Here is an 18,067-nt window from a genome sequence, read left to right on the forward strand (position 1 = left end):
GGCCCCACCCCAAACTAACTGAATCAGTCTATACAGTAACAAGATTCTCAAGTGATTCCTCCGCAACATTCACAGAGCGCAGAAATTCCTACATCCCTGCCCAATACCCATCTAGTCTTGGTGTGAATACCTTCAGTCACAGGGTCTTATTCTGTGCTTCAGCAGCCAGCCCCTTCCATGATGAGCAGCTCAAATTATTTGCGGTTTTTCTTAGTCTAAAGGGAAACTTGCTTTTGTATAAATTCCACACGACAGCTCTAGTTCTGACTTTTGGATCAATCCAGAGCACACATATTCTTCTTTCATCTAATATCCCTTTGGTTATTTACAGACTTCATGTTCTTTTCTCCAGGTGAAACACCTCCAGATGCTACAATCATTCTTTATATGCATTTATTCATCCACTTTGTATGTTTTTATTGGTACCTACTACATGCAGTTACCAAATCTGACTTATCTCAAAAAAATTTTGACAGAGTTAAAATGGGTTAACTGGATGTTAAAGTGCTGAGTATTTCTGATAAGATATAAATGAAGAAAAGTTTTAAAGGAAACATTTAATACGGACAGCTAGGACTGGAAGACACAAGCCCAAGTGCCGCTTAGGTAACTACAAGGCACCACTTAAAGGGAGGTTTTTGCTGCTATTCAGCCCCACTATTGCATAATCTTCTCATTTTTCAAGACAAGTCAGAAATGTGGATTTTGATGTGAATTTTCTGATTTTTAGATGTGTGCAATTATACCATCAGGGTTACCAACCGCTAACAGAATCTTCTCAAGATGGCTTAGCAGAAGAAGGGTTTATGGGAAAGGTATATTAGGTGGCTCAGAAAATTAACTGCAAGGTGGGGAACTGGACTCAGGAAATGGGCAACATCCACGAGAGGCCCAGCAGCTGGGAACTCACCCAGGTCACGTGAGGGGAGCAGGCTGGGAGAAAGCTAACATTGGCACCCCTGCCATGGGACATTGAGCAACGCCCCCCTAGACCATCAATCCCATTGCCTTTGGCATCTTCCAACTGCCCCCCACGTTCAGAATACTGGGTGTGATCTTCAACTGGCAGCACCTGGTTTGCATGTCCCAGCACCCTGGATTCCAGGGAACTGAGAGAGGGAATATCTGCCCTTTCTAATTCTTTGAAAAAGGGTATGAAGAGCTTAAAACCCAAGGACACAAGAAACCAGAGACTGGGAGTCACAGAGCTGACTCAGTAATTCCTCAGTGTAATCAAGGACCAGGCTCTTTCTCTTTACACACACATCCTTCAAATACTGGCTTTTTTTGCACTTAGTCTTGTTGTCTCATGATCATAATATGGTTATCAGAGCTCAAACATCACATCTGCATTCCAGCTGTGGAATGCAGAAGAAGATGGGATAGCATCCTTAAGTGTTCCTCATGAGGGTCAACAAAAGCCCAGCAGGTCTTGACTTATAGTTCACGGGCCAAACTTTGGTCACATGACCACATTTAGCTTCAAGGTGGGCTAGGACAGTGAGTATCTCACTTTTTTCCTTTTCTTTTTCTTAAAAATGTTTTTTCTTACTTTTGGTAACTTTATTTTGAAATAATTTCAAACACAGCAAAGTTGCAAGAATAATATAAAGAACAACCATATATCCTTCACCCACATTCTCCAATTAACTTTTTGCCACATTTGCTTTACTATTCTCTATTTTTTTGAATTATTTAAAAATAAGTTGCAAACAGAGTGCGCTTTACCTCTACGTATTTCACAGTGTGTTTCCCAAGTACAAGTTTATTCTTATATAAAACCACAGTAGAATAATCAAAATCAGGAAATGACACATAAACACAAGTATCTGGCTTTTTTCAATCTCTGTAGTGGATATGGGCAGAGAGAATGGAGTTGGGAAGTCATCAGGGTGACAAACCATAGCAACTAATTATTTAAAAAGTTTCCAGTGGAATTCCCTGGCGGTCCAGTGGTTAGGACTCGGTGATTTCACTGCCGTGGGCCCGGGTTTGATCCCTAGTGGGGTGAACTAAGATCCCACAAACTGTGCAGGGCAGCCAAAAAAAAAAAGTTCCCACTATACAAAACAAACAAACTGTGTCTATGAACCAAATCCAGCCTGAAAGGCACCAAATTGCCTTAACTGCTTTAAACTTCTTGCTGAACTATCTTCCTTTTGATTAGAATAGTGAGAATATTTGTACAGTATACATTTCCACTTTTCATGCTGATGTCATTTACTCTCTAAATGGTGTTGGAAAGAATCTGTCAGAGATAACAGGCAAGTCTGGTTAAAGAATATTATTCTCTCCAAATTTTCACTAACTAGATAAAAAATGGACATTTTTTTCTTTAATTCCCTTTTAATGTCAATTTCCCGAAAACATCCCTGAATGATACAATTATACTGCTTTAATTCTCACAATTTATAATGAAATCAGAGGATAAAAGAGGGATATTGAGAGTTCTTCCTTTTCTCCCAGCAAAATTAAATTCAAATTGTGCTGGAGAGATAGGAGGCAGGACACGTGGAGTAATATTTTTATATTATCCTTTTTAATGAAATTGAAGATAGAAAGTGTTCTTTAAAAAGTGGGTGCAACAGGGTCCCGGCCTCTGGTCTGTTTGGGGGTGTGGGAAAAGCTATGTGTGACCGGCTAACGGGAGAGTCAGAGATGGGCGAGCAGTTAGGAAGGAGTGAGGGGGCTGGCAGTGAGTTTTCAAACGGGAAGAAGAAGAGATATTTTGACCATGTGCAGCCCTTTGCTCACCTAAAACTGCTCCCCCTCCTGCCATTGCTTTCCTAGATCTGTGAGAGCTTCTGAGCTAAATATTTAAGCATGGAATATGAAAGAATGGGATAGAATACAGCTGGTTCCTCCACTCTGACAGGGAGGAGATCTTATCAGAAGTGTGGTCTCAGAGGTCTGGCAGACCTGAGCAGCCTTTTTGCCTACAGAGGGGTAGGTACCACAACCAGGTTCCCAGAGCGCCGAGCAGAAAAAGTGCATCAAGAACTGGGTGCACCACATACACAATGGAATATTACTCAGCCTTAAAAAGAAATGAAATTGAGCTATTTGTAATGAGATGGATAGACCTAGAATCTGTCATACAGAGTGAAGTAAGTCAGAAAGAAAAAGACAAATACCGTATGCTAACACATATATATGGAATTTAAGGGAAAAAAATGTCATGAAGGACCTAGGGGTAAGATAGGAATAAAGACGCAGACCTACTGGAGAACGGACTTAAGGATATGGGGAGGGGGAAGGGTGAGTTTTGACAGGGCGAGAGAGAGTCATGGACATATACACACTAACAAACGTAGTAAGGTAGATAGCTGGGGGGAAGCAGCCGCAAGGCACAGGGATATTAGCTCGGTGCTTTGTGACAGCCTGGAAGGGTGGGATGGGGAGAGTGGGAGGGAGGGAGACGCAAGAGGGAAGACATATGGGAACATATGTATATGTATAGCTGATTCACTTTGTTGTAAATCAGAAACTAACACACCATTGTAAAGCAATTATACCCCAATAAAGATGTTTAAAAAAAAAAAAAAAAAAGAACTGGGTGCACGACAAGGGCTTAATTCCCAAAATATACAAACAGCTCATACAACTCAACAACAAAAAACAAACAACCCAATCGAAAAGTAAGCAGAAGGCCTACATAGACATTTCTCCAAAGAAGAAATACAGATGGCCAATAGGCACATGAAAAGTTGCTCAACATCACTGATTATTAGAGAAATGCAAATCAAAAGTACAACGAGGTACTACCTCACACTGGTCAGAATGGCCATCATTAAAAAGTCTACAAATAACAGGGGTTTCCCTGGTGGCACAGTCGTTGAGAATCTGCCTGCTAATGCAGGGGACACGGGTTTGAGCCCTGGTCTGGGAGGATCCCACATGCTGCAGAGCAACTAGGCCCGTGAGCCACAACTACTGAGCCTGCGTGTCTGGAGCCGATGCTCCGCAACGAGAGGCCGCGATAGTGAGAGGCCCGCGCACCGCGATGAAGAGTGGCCCCCGCTTGCCACAACTAGAGAAAGCCCTCACACAGAAACGAAGACCCAACACACAAAAAATTAATTAATTAATAAACTCCTACCCCCAACATCTAAAAAAAAAAAAGTCTACAAATAACAAATGCTGGAGAGGGTGTGGAGAAAAGGGAACCCTCCTACACTGTTGATGGGAATGTAAGTTGGTGCAGCCACGATGGAAAACAGTATGGAGGGTCCTCAGAAAACTAAAAGTAGAATTGCCATATGATCCAGCAATCCCTCCCCTGGGCATATTTTTAGACAAAAGTCTAATTTGAAAAGATACATGCACCCCTATGCTCATAGCAGCACTATTCATAATAGCCAAGACATGGAGAAAACCTAAATGTGCATCGATAGATGAATGGATGAAGATGTGGTACATATACACAATGGAATACTACTCAGCCATAAAAGACAATGAAATAATGCCATTTGTAGCAACATGGATGGACCCAGAGATTATTATACTAAGTGAAGTAAGTCAGAAAGAGAAAGACAAATACCATATGATATCATTTATATGTGGAATCTAAAATATGACTCAAATGAACTTATTTACAAAACAGAAACAGACTCACAGACATAGAAGAAACAAACTTATGGCTACCAAAGGGGAAAGGTCGGGAAAGGGATAAATTAGGAGTTTGGGATTAGCAGATACGTCTACTATGTATAAAACAGATAAACAACAAGGACCTACTGTATAGCACAGGGAACTATATTCAATATCCTATGATAAACCATAATGGAAAAGAATATTAAAAAAAGAATGTATAACTGAATCACTTTGCTGTACAGCAGAAATTAACACAACATTTTAAATCAACTATACTTCAAAAAAAAGAATTGGGATCAAAGAATGACATGCAGCTGGCAAGAAGAAAAATGGGCAGTCTCAGAGTTGGAAGTCAGGAAAGTCCAGAATTTATCGTCTGTGAGTGAAAGGCAAGTTGAGGCAAATACTACAGGACCAAGATCACGTAGGATGTGTGGTTGCTGGAGGCCTGTGGATGAGTTGCAGGTTGTGGGGTGATGGTGGGGTGGGAGTTGGGGAAGAGGGCTTGGCAGATTAAAGAAATGAAGGAAAGCCTCCCTCCTCCCTATTCCATTGTTTCTGCCTTCCAAGACTATTCTTATTTGTGATGACATGGGCAGAAACTTCAAGGGGATTATTGGACGAGTTAATCTCTAAAAAAGTCAAGCTGAGCATAGGCATTTGGGACCAGATGATTAAAAAAAAAAGAAAAAAGAAATCTAATTTAGAGGTTAAAGAAGATGGGATTGGGGGCTCAGGTATAAAATAAAAGCATAAAAATTATAAACAAAGAAGTAAAACTGTCTCTATTTGCAGATGACATGATTATTTACATAGAAAAGCCTAAAGAATCTACAAAACAACTGCTAGAACTAATAAGTGAGTTTAACAAGGTTGCAGAATCCAAGGTCAATATACAAAATAACATAACAAGATGCCTCACGAGGGGAGGGGTCCCAGTGGCTCAACAATATCATCAAAGACGTAAGTTCAGGTAGACCCCTGAGCCCCCAATTTATAAAAACATACTCGTGAATGGAAGAATTTTTTTTTTTTTATCATTCAGGAATATATAAATAGCTGAAGGGTTTTTCTGGTTGAGATGAAACTCAGAAAGGGTCTGTATACCACCCCCAGGAAATAGACACCAGTGCCCACAGAAGATAAAATCTCATAAATGACCAGCTTGGAGCCACCCAGTGGCTTCATTTCTGGAAATTGTGTGGGATATTATGGCAGATACTGTTGGTTCCTTACCTGGTAACTATTTTTACTTTTTTATTCATCAGTCAAATTCTGGTTTTGTCAGATATCCTGTGGCCATGAGCTTTAAGGAATGCAGTGCCTCTCCCCAGCCCCACTGAATAGGGAGGGTGAATACTGAATATTTCGAGACAATCATGGTAATTCTGCTACCTTTGCCAGCAACTGGTTCGTAAATGGGCACGTGATATCATTCTGGCTAATGAAGGAAAGCCTGGAGGGTGGGGCTCTGTGAAAATTTTCTCATCTCATAAATGTACACATTTGGATATTGTTTTGTGGGGATGTGATGTTTGGAGCTGTGTCAGTTATCTCACAACCATGAAGATCAATGTTATATTTGGCAATGTGGAAAGCTAGAAGGGACTTAGGTCTTTGATGATACTATTGAGCCACTGGGACCCCTCCCCTCGTGAGGCATCTTGTTATGTTATTTTGTATATTGACCTTGGATTCTGCAACCTTGTTAAACTCACTTATTAGTTCTAGCAGTTGTTTTGTAGATTCTTTAGGCTTTTCTATGTAAATAATCATGTCATCTGCAAATAGAGACAGTTTTACTTCTTTGTTTATAATTTTTATGCTTTTATTTCTTTTTCTCGTGTTGGTGCAATGGCTAGAACTGCCAGTACAATGTTGAATAGAAGTAGTGGGAATAAGCATTCTTGCCTTATTTATGATTTCATATTGTTTATATTTATTTATTTGGTTGTGTCGGGTCTCAGTTGCGGCAGGCAGGCTCCTTAGTTGTGGCATGCGAACTCTTAGTTGTGGCATGCATGTGGGTTCTAGTTCCCTGACCAGGGATCGAACCCAGGCCCCCTGCATTGGGACATGGAGTCTTAACCATTGCACCACCCGGGAAGTCCCATGATTTCATATTGTTATATGAGATTATCATTGTTTGAAGTCAGTTGAAATGGGTTTTCTGCAAGCTTTAATGCTTCCAGATGAAAGCACTGTAGCTGACACTATGATTAAAGAAAAGACTGATCCAAGAAGACTTGGTTATATACAGCTTAGCGTTATCAGTGATACAGTTAAAATATTAACATCCCAAGTTACTTCTAGTTGCAGATATGTTGGGTTCCATGTGAGAATTACAGCTTCTTTGTTCCTGGGAGGCCCCTGATGTTCCCAGAGATACTGAGAGCTAGAGATTGAAGGGAGGTGGCCTGATGAGGCCTAAGATTTATATCTCCTGGAGAACCAGGAGCCTGGCTACATCCCCTACAGAATCAAGAAAGTATTTTTACTGCCATATATTACTCAGGCTCCCCAGTCTCTCAGGAAAAAGGCTGGAATTTGTTGAGCTCACTGATGCCAATTATCCAAAGAGGATGCAGTCCAGAAGCAAGAAAAGGATCAATAGGACTCAGCTGGGATTTGCCTTCTCCAAGTGGAAGGAATAAAACCTGTGATTAGCTCTGAAAATAAAAACTAAACAAAATCTCAGGCAATCACAGACACAGTTCTTTGCTATCTATAAGATTTTTTAAAAAATTTAAACAGTGCTAGGATTTTCCTGTGTGGACCTCAGAGTCCAGCCTTCACACTGAAACCAACCATCACATTCAAAGCACGTGCTACCCATATGTGCTCCAGGGGGGCTTTGGGAGTGTCAGGTGGTGCTGCTGGGCATGTTCGATCCCTACCTGCTACCACATGAATGCTCCAGGCTCGTGGACCACTAGTGTTTCTCTGAGAAGAAACCTTGCCAAAATGTAATGATGCCAAGTAAGATGAACAGAGGGCATTTTGCCTGTAATGGCCACCTTTTAGACACCTGAGGTTTGGGGTCCTCAGTTCCAAAAACCATGGGGCAGCTCTTAACCAGGAGAGAAGGTCCATGAGATAAGTTGCATTCTTCCAAAGCTGTTGTTTCAGATAACTGGGTTGTTGTGTTTTTTTTGCGGTACGTAGGCCTCTCGCTGTTGTGGCCTCTCCCGTCGCGGAGCACAGGCTCCGGACGTGCAGGCTCAGCGGCCATGGCTCACGGGCCCAGCCGCTCCGCGGCATGTGGGATCTTCCCGGACCAGGGCACGAACCCGCGTCCCCTGCATCAGCAGGCAGACTCTCAACCACTGCGCCACCAGGGAAGCCCCTGGGTAACTGGGTTTTAAATAAACTGGTTTTCAACTGGTGCCTGTCATATCCTTTCCAGCCTGATGTTCTGGCAGAGTCGTGTTTAACTTCATAAATTTATGGTATATTGTGAACCACAGAGAATCATTAAGAAAATGGATTCTAAAGGGCTATTCCCATGGCCGTGAAACACGCTTGCAATGATGCTTGGAGGGGGCTGTGAACAGTTACGCCTTTTGCGGCTGGCCCTGGGTCCGAACAGAGCCGAGCTCTCCTGGGCTGCGTTTACTTACGATCCCACTGTCAGTCAGTAAGGCACATTCACTAGACCGCAGGCTGGGAAAACTTCTCTCATAGCAGAGGGAACAGTTCCACTTGTTCAAATGTCACTGTATGGCCAGCAATATCCTTTGAATAAAATAATACTATAACCCAAAGATCACTCAACATCTGTCCGAAATAGTCCAGACTTTGTGACATTGCTAGGATGAACAAACGAATGGGTAGAATACTTTTAAAAATTGTGGTAAAATACATATAACATAAAATTTACCATTTTATACTAAATACCACTGAATTGTACACAATATCCACTCTATTACTGATTGCTTTGCTGTAATAAGACTTTGGTTAAAATGAGTCCATTTGGCAGAATCTTAATATCCATCTGCCAAAGCCAAGGTCAAGGTTGAAATGGACATGTAGTGTTTCTGCTATCATGATTTTTTTTTTGCTATCATGATTTTAAGTAACGTTATGAGTATTTAGTTTGCAGTGGTGTCCTAAACTTTTATATATTTTAACTAATTAAAGTGTGGGCAGGACTTCTCTGGTAGTCCAGTGGTAAAGAATCCTCCTTACAATGCAGGGGACATGGGTTCGATCCCTGGTCAGGGAACTAAGATCCCACATGACGCGGGGCAATTAAGCCCGCACGGCACAAGTACTGAGCTTGCGTGCCTCAACGAGAGAGCCTGCGTGCCGCAACTAGAGAGAAGCCTGAGTGCCACAATGAAGAGTCCACGCGCCACAACGAAAAGACCCCTCATGCCTCAATGAAGACCCGACACAGCCAAAAACGATAAATTAAATAATAATAAATCTTAAAAAAAATAAAGTGTGGGTATTAATAGTATCCCCACTTTACAGATGACTGTATAGAGGACTATATAGCTTTGAACCCAGATGGGCTCTAAAGTCTGTGTACTTAACCAATAGGATTACTGCAACAATTACTGCTGTGTCACTTCTGCCACTGTCATTGATTGAGGGCTGACCATATGCCTTTATCTACATGAGGGAACATATATATACACCTCTCTAGGCCAGTTCTAAACAGTCAGCAAGGTAGGCATCATCAATGCCTTTTTTTCAGGCAAGGAAACTGAAGTTCAGGGAGTTAAGTGCTCAAGGCCATAGGCAGCAGCAAAGCTGGAACTTGAACTTGGCTGCTCTGCTCTGGCTCCTCAGCCCACACTGCTTCTGTTCATGGAATTAACTAATGGAAAGTAGCACCCTGAGCCCTGCAGGAGAAGCAGGAAGATGCAGGTCAGGAAGATGGCTAGGCCTGCTTTGAAACCCAGCATCACTACTCACTTGGGGACCAATTCAAAACCAATTCCAAAGAAAGATGTTGACCGACTTACTGTTTTTTGTTTTGTTTTGCTTTTTGGAGTGATTTATTCATTTATTTTTCTTAGGAAAAAAGTGATCTTTAATATAGGGATTTCTTTTTTGGGAAACCTTTCCATTTTAATCATTTAATCCTAGAGAACTTACCCCTGAAAGCTGTGTCCAATTTGTGATGCAGAGAGAATGAAAGCAAATGGGGAAGAAAAGAGCTGCCAAGAATGGATTTGTTCTTCAGGCCATTGCTCAGTTCCTCTTGACTCACCAAAGAGAAACATTTTAGCTGTCATCTCTATTTAGGAAACTGTGCTGTGCTTCTGAAACTCTTTAACCCTAGTCACAGTCTGAAATAGGAAGTCTCTTAAAGACTTTGGGAAATACCAGGATGGCTTTTTTTCCCCGACTTACTGTTTTTCCTTCTATGGGTGCTATCATCAGGGTTGGACCAAGATGTGTGGACACCTGGTCAGGCTAATGATTTGGTGTCCTATTGAGTCAGGTGGTCAGGATTAAAACTCTGGCTCCATCACCTACCAGGTTTGTGGCTTTGAGCAAGTGACTGGAACATTGTGCCTCACTTTCCCCATGTGTAAAAAGGCAATAATAAATGACGCCTACCTTGTAGAGTTGTAATGAAGATTAAATCATCTCTCCATGTAGTAGGAGTCCTGTGAGTCACTGTAAAAAATAATGACAATTTTCTCTATCTGGTTAGATTTCTAGGGATGTTTTAGCACCATCCCTGTGGTTTGGCACCAAATGTCCCATCCCTTAATCCAGTTCAGGCTGCAGCCTGGATCATTTCCAAGCCCAGCCGCTTTGCTAATCAGGATCTTATCACATCTCAGACTGGGCTCTCCCAGACCAGGCAGGGAGCCCCTGGGTCCTGCCAGCCTGCCACCACCGTCTGTGTGGCTCTTAGCTGGGGAGACAGAAACCAAATCCTTCCCAAAGATGCTGGGAAATTAGTTTAGCATCGTCTGCCAGCGTGCAGTGACTCAGAGACTGCCTGCCCAGCGGGGCTCCCAAGCTCTGGGGTTGGAACAAGATTGATGTTGTCGTGAATGCAAAGCAGGGCGAGAGGACTGTGGGGTTGGGAGGCAGTCTCCCTGCTGTTTGTCTCTTGCTCCCCTTCCACGTGAGCTGAGGTTTCAGGCAGCAGGACCGCCTCAGCTGCTCACCATGATGGAGAGGCGGTAGGGAGTAGGGGAAAGCCAGCAGCTGGTTGGACTAATGTGATGTGGGCATCCTGACCTGGTCACTTACTGTGTGACCTTGGGCAAGTAGCTTAACTTCTCTGAGCCCCCATTTCCTTGTCGGTCAAACGGATATCATAGCGACTGGGGTTGTTGTGAGGATGAGTGAGATGATGGATGTAACGTGCTTAGCTTAGCACAGCACCTGGAACACAGTAAGTGCTCAGTAATTGTGAGCAATTAATAAGATCAGACTTACGAGCTCCCTAACCCTTCCTTTTGTTAAACATCCTCATCCCTTCAAACCCTTCCAAACAACTCTCTGAAAGCAAACATTCACCAAAAGGTGGGGGAAGGAAAGGATTGAGGGGAGGTGTTGTGAGTGTGTGTGTGTATGCGTGTGTGTGTAAGTGTAAGAGAGACAGACAGAGAGGGGGGAGAGACACACACAAAGAAAAAAGGAGAGGGACAGACAGACATACAAACACAGAGACGTGCACATGAGCATAGAGAGGTACAAACACAGAGACAGAAGGAGAAATAGGAGAGGCAGACCAGCAGGGTCTGAACCCTGGCTCTGCCGCTCACTAACTGTGTGACCAGTCTCTTAACCTCTTGGTGCCTGGCCTTGCTCACGTGTGCAATGGGGAAAGCAATAGTTCCTCCTTCATGGGATTGATGTGTAGGTTAAATGAGTACAATAAAGCAGTTGGTAGAGAGACTGTTAAATGCTCGATAAATTTGGCAGGCGGAATTCTAAGATGGCTCCCAAGACTGGCGCCCCCTGGTGTACACTCCCGGTACAGTCCCCTCCCCCTTGAGCGTGGGTGGGTCCTGTGAATACTTGGGACCTCACCGCTTAAGTTACATTATATGGCAAAGGTGAAAGGATTTTGCAAATGTCACTAGGGTCCCTAAATCTGTTGACTTTCAGTTAATCAAAAGGGAGATTATCCTGAGTAGGTCTGAATTAACCACAGGAACCCTTAGAATCTGGTTCTAGAGGTCAGAGTCAGAGGAAGGCAAGAAATTCAAGCCTCGCTGATGTTCTCCAGATGACCTTGAAGAAGCCAACTGCCATGTGTGGACAGTGCCATGTGGCAGAGAGCAGTGGGCAGCCTCCAGGAGCTGAGGGCCTCACACCTACAGCTACAAGGAGCTCTGTCAACAACCAGTAAAGGTGGGAAGAGGACCCGAGCCTCAAGTGAGACCACAGCCCAGCTGACACCTTGATTTCAGCCAGATGAGACCCAGAGCCACATGTGGACTTTTGAACCACAGAAGCTGTGAGATAACAAATTTGTTTTGGCTTAAGCCCCTACATTCGTGGTAATTTGTCGTGCAGCATAGAAAATTGTTACTCGGTTTTTTCAAATTGTGCTTTAAAATACTGTAATAAATATGTAATAATAATATAAAATTTAAATTGTAACAAAGATAGCATGAAAGTCATTATCTATGAACTAAAACAAAAACCAAAACAAGAACCATTTATTATCTCACGTTTCTGCAGGTTAGAGAAGTCGGGCAGGCTTGGCTGGATTTACTGCTTAGGGTCTCACAAGGTTGAAATCAAGATGCCGGCTGGGCTGAGGTTTTTTCTGGAGGCCCTGGTGAAGCTCATTCAGGTGGGTTGGGTAATTCACTTCTCTGTAGTTACAGGACTGATCCCAGCCTCCTGCTGGCCATCAGCCGGGGCCACTCTCACCTCTGAGCATCCCCTCCTTCTCCAAAACCAGTAATGGTGCATCAAATACTTCTTACACTGGGAGTCTCTCTGAGTTCCTCTTCCGCTATGAGCCAGAGAAAACTCTGCTTTTAAAGAGCTCATGTGATTAGATTAGCCCCACCTGGATAATCTCCCTTTTTAGGAACCCAGAGTCAACTTATTAGAAACCTTAATTACATCTGCAAAATCAATTTTGCTATATAACATAACATAATCATCAATGTGCTATCTTAGCAAATTCACAGATTCCACCCACATTCAAGGGGAGGAGAATGTGGGGGTCATTCTTAGAATTCTACCTACCACACTGAGACTGTGCCTGTCCTTTTCAAGTCTTGTCTCTCCCATTTTTCATTCCTTCCCGTGAGATATTCTGTATACGTTCCATAAATTTTTGCTTCTTTGTTTAAGGTAGCGATTGTTGGCCCCAAACTCTAACTCCAAACCCTAATCCATCTCCATTTGCCAAGATTTCCATGTGTACACGTTGTAAGTCTGAGGTGAGGCCTGGAGTCTTATGACCTCAGAACCTTCTAGGTCAGTTCAGCTGGCCTTAGATGTGGTGGCTGAGAGGATCACTGAGGGAAGTCCGCTTGTGGATGGGCCAAGGGCTGTCTCACTCAGTGGGAGGAGGCCCCTGGGAGGGGTGCAGCAGTGGGGGCAGCATCTGGCCACCCATCTAGGAGACTAGACATGGTGTGTGAGCCCCTCAGACCCAATCCAGGGCAATTTGGGAATGGCTTGGTTAAGAAACAGGAATTTGGGCTTCCTTGGTGGCACAGTGGTTGAGAGTCCACCTGCCGATGCAGGGGACACGGGTTCGTGCCCCAGTCCGGGAAGATCCCACATGCCGCGGAGCGGCTGGGCCTGTGAGCCATGGCCGCTGGGCCTGCGCGTCCGGAGCCTGTGCTCCGCAACGGGAGAGGCCACAACAGTGAGAGGCCCGCGTACCGCAAAAAAAAAAAAAAAAAAGAAACGGGAATTTACTTCCCCAAGGTCAGACCCCAGGGTGGCTTCTACACAAACTGAGAGGCCATGAGAATCCAGTGAAACGAACTGGGACTGAATCCCGTTCAAATCGGCACAGCCTCAGGCTCTGCTTCCCCAACCAGTAGGTCTCTGCTGAGTGCCAACTCCTTCCTTAGGTGCTTTACATGCAAGAGTATAATCTTGAAGCTCCAGGGCAGGCTTTTATAGAAAGACACTTACACCCATTTTTCAGATGGGGATCCTGAGGCACAAAGCATTAAACTCGCTGCCTGTGTGAATTCCACCACACGGTTGGCACTGGAAGTCTGAGCAGACTTCTCTTGAGATTTAGAGGGAGCAATAACTTTTTGGGGGGTTACACTAGAGCAGGAGTCAGCCAACTTTCTCTGTCAAAATCCAGATAAGATGCTATTTTAGGCTTTGTGGGGCGGGTGGTCTTTGCCACAATTACTCAACTCTGATGTAGTTGAGTAGTGGGAACACAACATGTAAACAAATGGGCATAGCCATGCGCCAATACAACTTTATTTACAAAAACACGTGCTAGGCCAGATTTGGCCTGTGGCTCATAGTTTGCTCCCTGCACTGGATGGTAATCATGAGACAGGGGGCGGAGTTAGTGACATTTTAAAACCTTTTCAGGACTTCCCCGGTGGTGCAGTGGTTAAGAATCCGCCTGCCAATGCAGGGGACACGGGTTCAAGCCCTAGTCCGGGAAGATCTCACATGCTGCGGAGCAACTAATCCTGTGAGCCACAACTACTGAGCCTGCGCTCTAGAGCCCGCGAGTCACAACTACTGAGCCCACGTGCCACAACTGCTGAAGCCCACATGCCTAGAGCCTGTGCTCCGCAACAAGAGAAGCCACCGCAATGAGAAGCCCGTGCATCACAACGAAGAGTAGCCCCCGCTCGCCGCAACTAGAGAAAGCCCGCGCGCAGCAACGAAGACCCAACGCAGCCAAAAAATAATTTTTTTTTTTGCGGTACGCGGGCCTCTCACTGTTGTGGCCTCTCCTGCTGCGGAGCACAGGCTCCGGACGCGCAGGCTCAGCGGCCATGGCTCACGGGCCCAGCCGCTCCGCGGCATGTGGGATCTTCCCGGACCGGGGCACAAACCCGTGTCCCCTGCATCGGCAGGCGGACTCTCAACCACTGTGCCACCAGGGAAGCCCGCAAGGGCTCTTGATGGGGCAAGATGCGGTCCTGCCCTTCTCTAAGAAGACTCTCCTGAGGCTGCAGTTACTCTTCCATGTTTTCAACCCTCCCCCCGAGTTTTAAATTTAAAGTTGGCTCCTCCTTGCCTTCTTGTAACTGAGATATTTTGTTTTATTTTCAACATGACTTTCAACATTAGCTCTCTTTTGATAAAATAGCACCTCCAGTTCCTTTTGGGAAGCCATCTCTCCCCAGCTCTCAGCCTTGATTGCACAGAGCCTGATTGGCTAAAGCAATCAGGCTTGTCTTCTGGCCAGAGTGATTGGTTAAAAGTTGGCCAAGTAACCTGGTACAGCCAGTGAGGCAAGAGGAGGTGACTGCAAGGGCTTCTGGGAAAGAAAGGCCCCTCATTCTCTTGAAGGGTGTAAGATTTAGAATTACCCTGGCCATTTTTGCTTCCCTAAGGGGAAACACTGGAGCTTCAGGATCAAGCCAACAGCATGGAGGCAGAGCATGGACACAAATGTCTTTGGTGATATCACTTAAATTCCTGGATCAAGCTGAGCCTGAAGGTAGATACCTCTGGACTTTTCAAGTCTATGAGTAAATAAAAGCCCTTTTGTGTTTAAGGCAGTTTGGGTTGGGTTTTCTGTCACCAGCAATTAAATCAGTCTCAGTGATGCATTTGCCGACCGAATGCCCCTGAGGGTTGCCAAGGGAGTGGAAGGAGTGTCCACCTGCTCATTGGAGGTTCAATTTGAAGGTGGGACCAATGTGTTGGCAAAAGTGCAGGTGAAGAGGGGCTCTCCTACACTGCAGGTGGAGTGTAAATTAGGGCAGACTTTTGGGAGGGCCGTCTGAATATACTGTACGTATTAATCTGGGTCCTTAGAGAAGCAGGTGCAGAGATAAATTAAGTATATGCAAAGATTTTATTAGAGGAAATGCCTGTGTGAAAGAAAACAGGAAGGGAGCCAGGGAAGGCTGGTAAAGTCGTCAGACTTGGATGCAAGTCTGACTCCCAGTGAAGGAGAGAACGTGGAGGCGTCCTAGACTGTCCTGCAGTCTAAGGCGAGTTCTCTCTCTCTCTCTCTCTCTCTCTCTCTTCTCCCTCAAATTATTCTCAGGCCTGGTTGCCTGGCTTCCCAGCCCACAGCATCTCAGCAGCAACAACCTAGAAAAGATGGGGGATTCTGTGGGCTGTTAGAGACTGGCACAGTGACACCCAGATATGATAAGAGGAGACAAAAATACCTGAAGCTGATGCAGCCCACATGACCCTGAGTCATCAAGAAAAGACTAATCCCCTCGAGTAGCTTCTGTTTAAGGAAGCAGGAGAATGTATAACACGGTTTAGAAAGATTTCTATCCAAAGTGGAAAAAGTAGAGGTAGTTGTGGTGCTTGAGGAGTGAACTTTAGTTTTCTGGAAACGTCACCTATGCAGAGCTCTTCATTTCCCAAAGCTGCCTGATAAATCAGTTAGAGCTGGAAGGGACTGTGTCTCCATTTTACAAAGGAGAAAACTGAAACTCAAGAGAGGTTAAACCACTTCCGTGAGATCACATGGTAAGTGGCAATGGTGAGATTTGAACCAAATGTCTTTTTTTTTTTTTAAGATTTATTTATTACCTATTTAATTTACTTTTGGCTGTGTCGGGTCTTAGTTGTGCACCCAGGATCTTCATTGAGGCATGTGGGATCTTTCGTTGTGGCGCGTGGGCTGCTCTCTAGTTGTGGCCTGCGGGTTTTTCTCTTCTCTAGTTGTGGTGCACAGGCTCTAGAGCGTGTGGGCTCTGTAGTTTGCAGCACGCAGGCTCTCTAGTTGAGGCGTGCGAGCTCAGTAGTTGTGGCAAATAAGCCACCAGGGAAGTTCTGAACCCCATGTCTTTCTGATTCCAGATGTAGTAACACTGAGATGTACCACCCAGATCCTCACCTTCAAGGAAGGGGGCAGAGTGGCTTCCAGCTGTCAGCTCCTACAGGGTCAGCCTCAGCTGCAGAGAGCTGCCTTAATCAAAGTCAATTCCTTGGGACTTCCCTGGCGGCGCAGTGGTTAAGAATCTGCCTGCCAATGCAGGGGATATGGGTTCGAGCGCTGGTCCGGGAAGATTCCCACATGCTGCAAAGCAACTAAGCCCGCGAGCCACAACTACTGAGCCTGTGCTCTACAGCCCGCGAGCCACAACTACTGAGCCTGTGCTCTAGAGACTGCGAGCCACAACTACTGAGCCTGCGCTCTAGAGCCCGCGAGCCACAACTACTGAGCCTGCATGCTGCAACTACTGAAGCCAGCTCAACTACTGAGCCCATGAGCCGCAACTACTGAAGCCCGCGCACTCTAGGGCCCGAGTGCCACAACTACCGAGCCTGCGTGCCTAGAGCCCGTGCGCTGCAACAAGAGAAGCTGCTGCAATGAGAAGCCCATGCACGGCAACAAATAGACCCTGCTCACCACAACTAGAGAAAGCCCATGCAGCAATGAAGACCCAACACAGCCAAGAAAAAAAAGAAAAAAGAAAGAAAAGTCAACTCCTTTCCAGGGGAGCCCACATCAGTGACTGGGTGGAGTGTGCGGCTAAAGGCCTGGCCATTTCAGTCCTATGTGGTCCACTCTGATGGCCTCTGTTTGCCCCAGATCTCCCTGCCAGGTGGACCGATAATTTGTCAGACTGCATCTCAATTCCCCTTCTTCCTCTGCCTTCCCTTCACAGGTACTTATCCCTAATAAACATCTTTTACAAACCCTGTCTCAGCAACTGCTTCCAGAGAACCCAGTCGGGAGCAGTCGAGGAAGCAAGTGACAAGATGGGGCTTAGAAGCTGGATCGCTTACCTCCAAACTGGCGATCAGTGGTGGTGTGTGGAACAGACAGCCCCTGGCACGAGGTGGTCTTCAACCGTTCAAACTTCCATGGAGTGAACTGGGAGGGTTTACGGGAAGGGGATGCACTAGTAGGAGTGAGGTAGCAGGTACTTGATGAGCAGAGAAGAGTACCTATAAGCATAACTAGACTGTGGCTACTGCTAAGACTTTGATGTTCTACAGAAAGATAATAAACAGCCAAGGGGCTTCCCTGGTGGCACAGTGGTTAAGAATCCGCCTGCTAATGTAGGGGACATGGGTTCAATCCCTGGTCCAGGAAGATCCCACGTGCCGTGGAGCAACTAAAGTCCATGCGCCACAACTACTGAGCCCGCGAGCCACAACTACTGAAGCCTGTGCGCCTAGAGCCCGTGCTCCACAACGAGAAGCCACTGCATTGAGAAGCCCGCACACCGCAACGAAGGGTAGCCCCCGCTCACCGCAGCTAGAGAAAGCCAGTGGGCAGCAACGAAGACCCAACACAGCCCCCCCCAATATATATATATGATAATAATAATAAAATAAACAGCCGAGGACAAGTAACAGGTTCTTGCTCCAAGAGTGAAAGCCAAAGAGTCTCTTC

The sequence above is a fragment of the Phocoena sinus genome, chromosome 15 (genome assembly GCF_008692025.1).
Source record: "Phocoena sinus isolate mPhoSin1 chromosome 15, mPhoSin1.pri, whole genome shotgun sequence".
Classification (NCBI taxonomy): Eukaryota; Metazoa; Chordata; class Mammalia; order Artiodactyla; family Phocoenidae; genus Phocoena; species Phocoena sinus.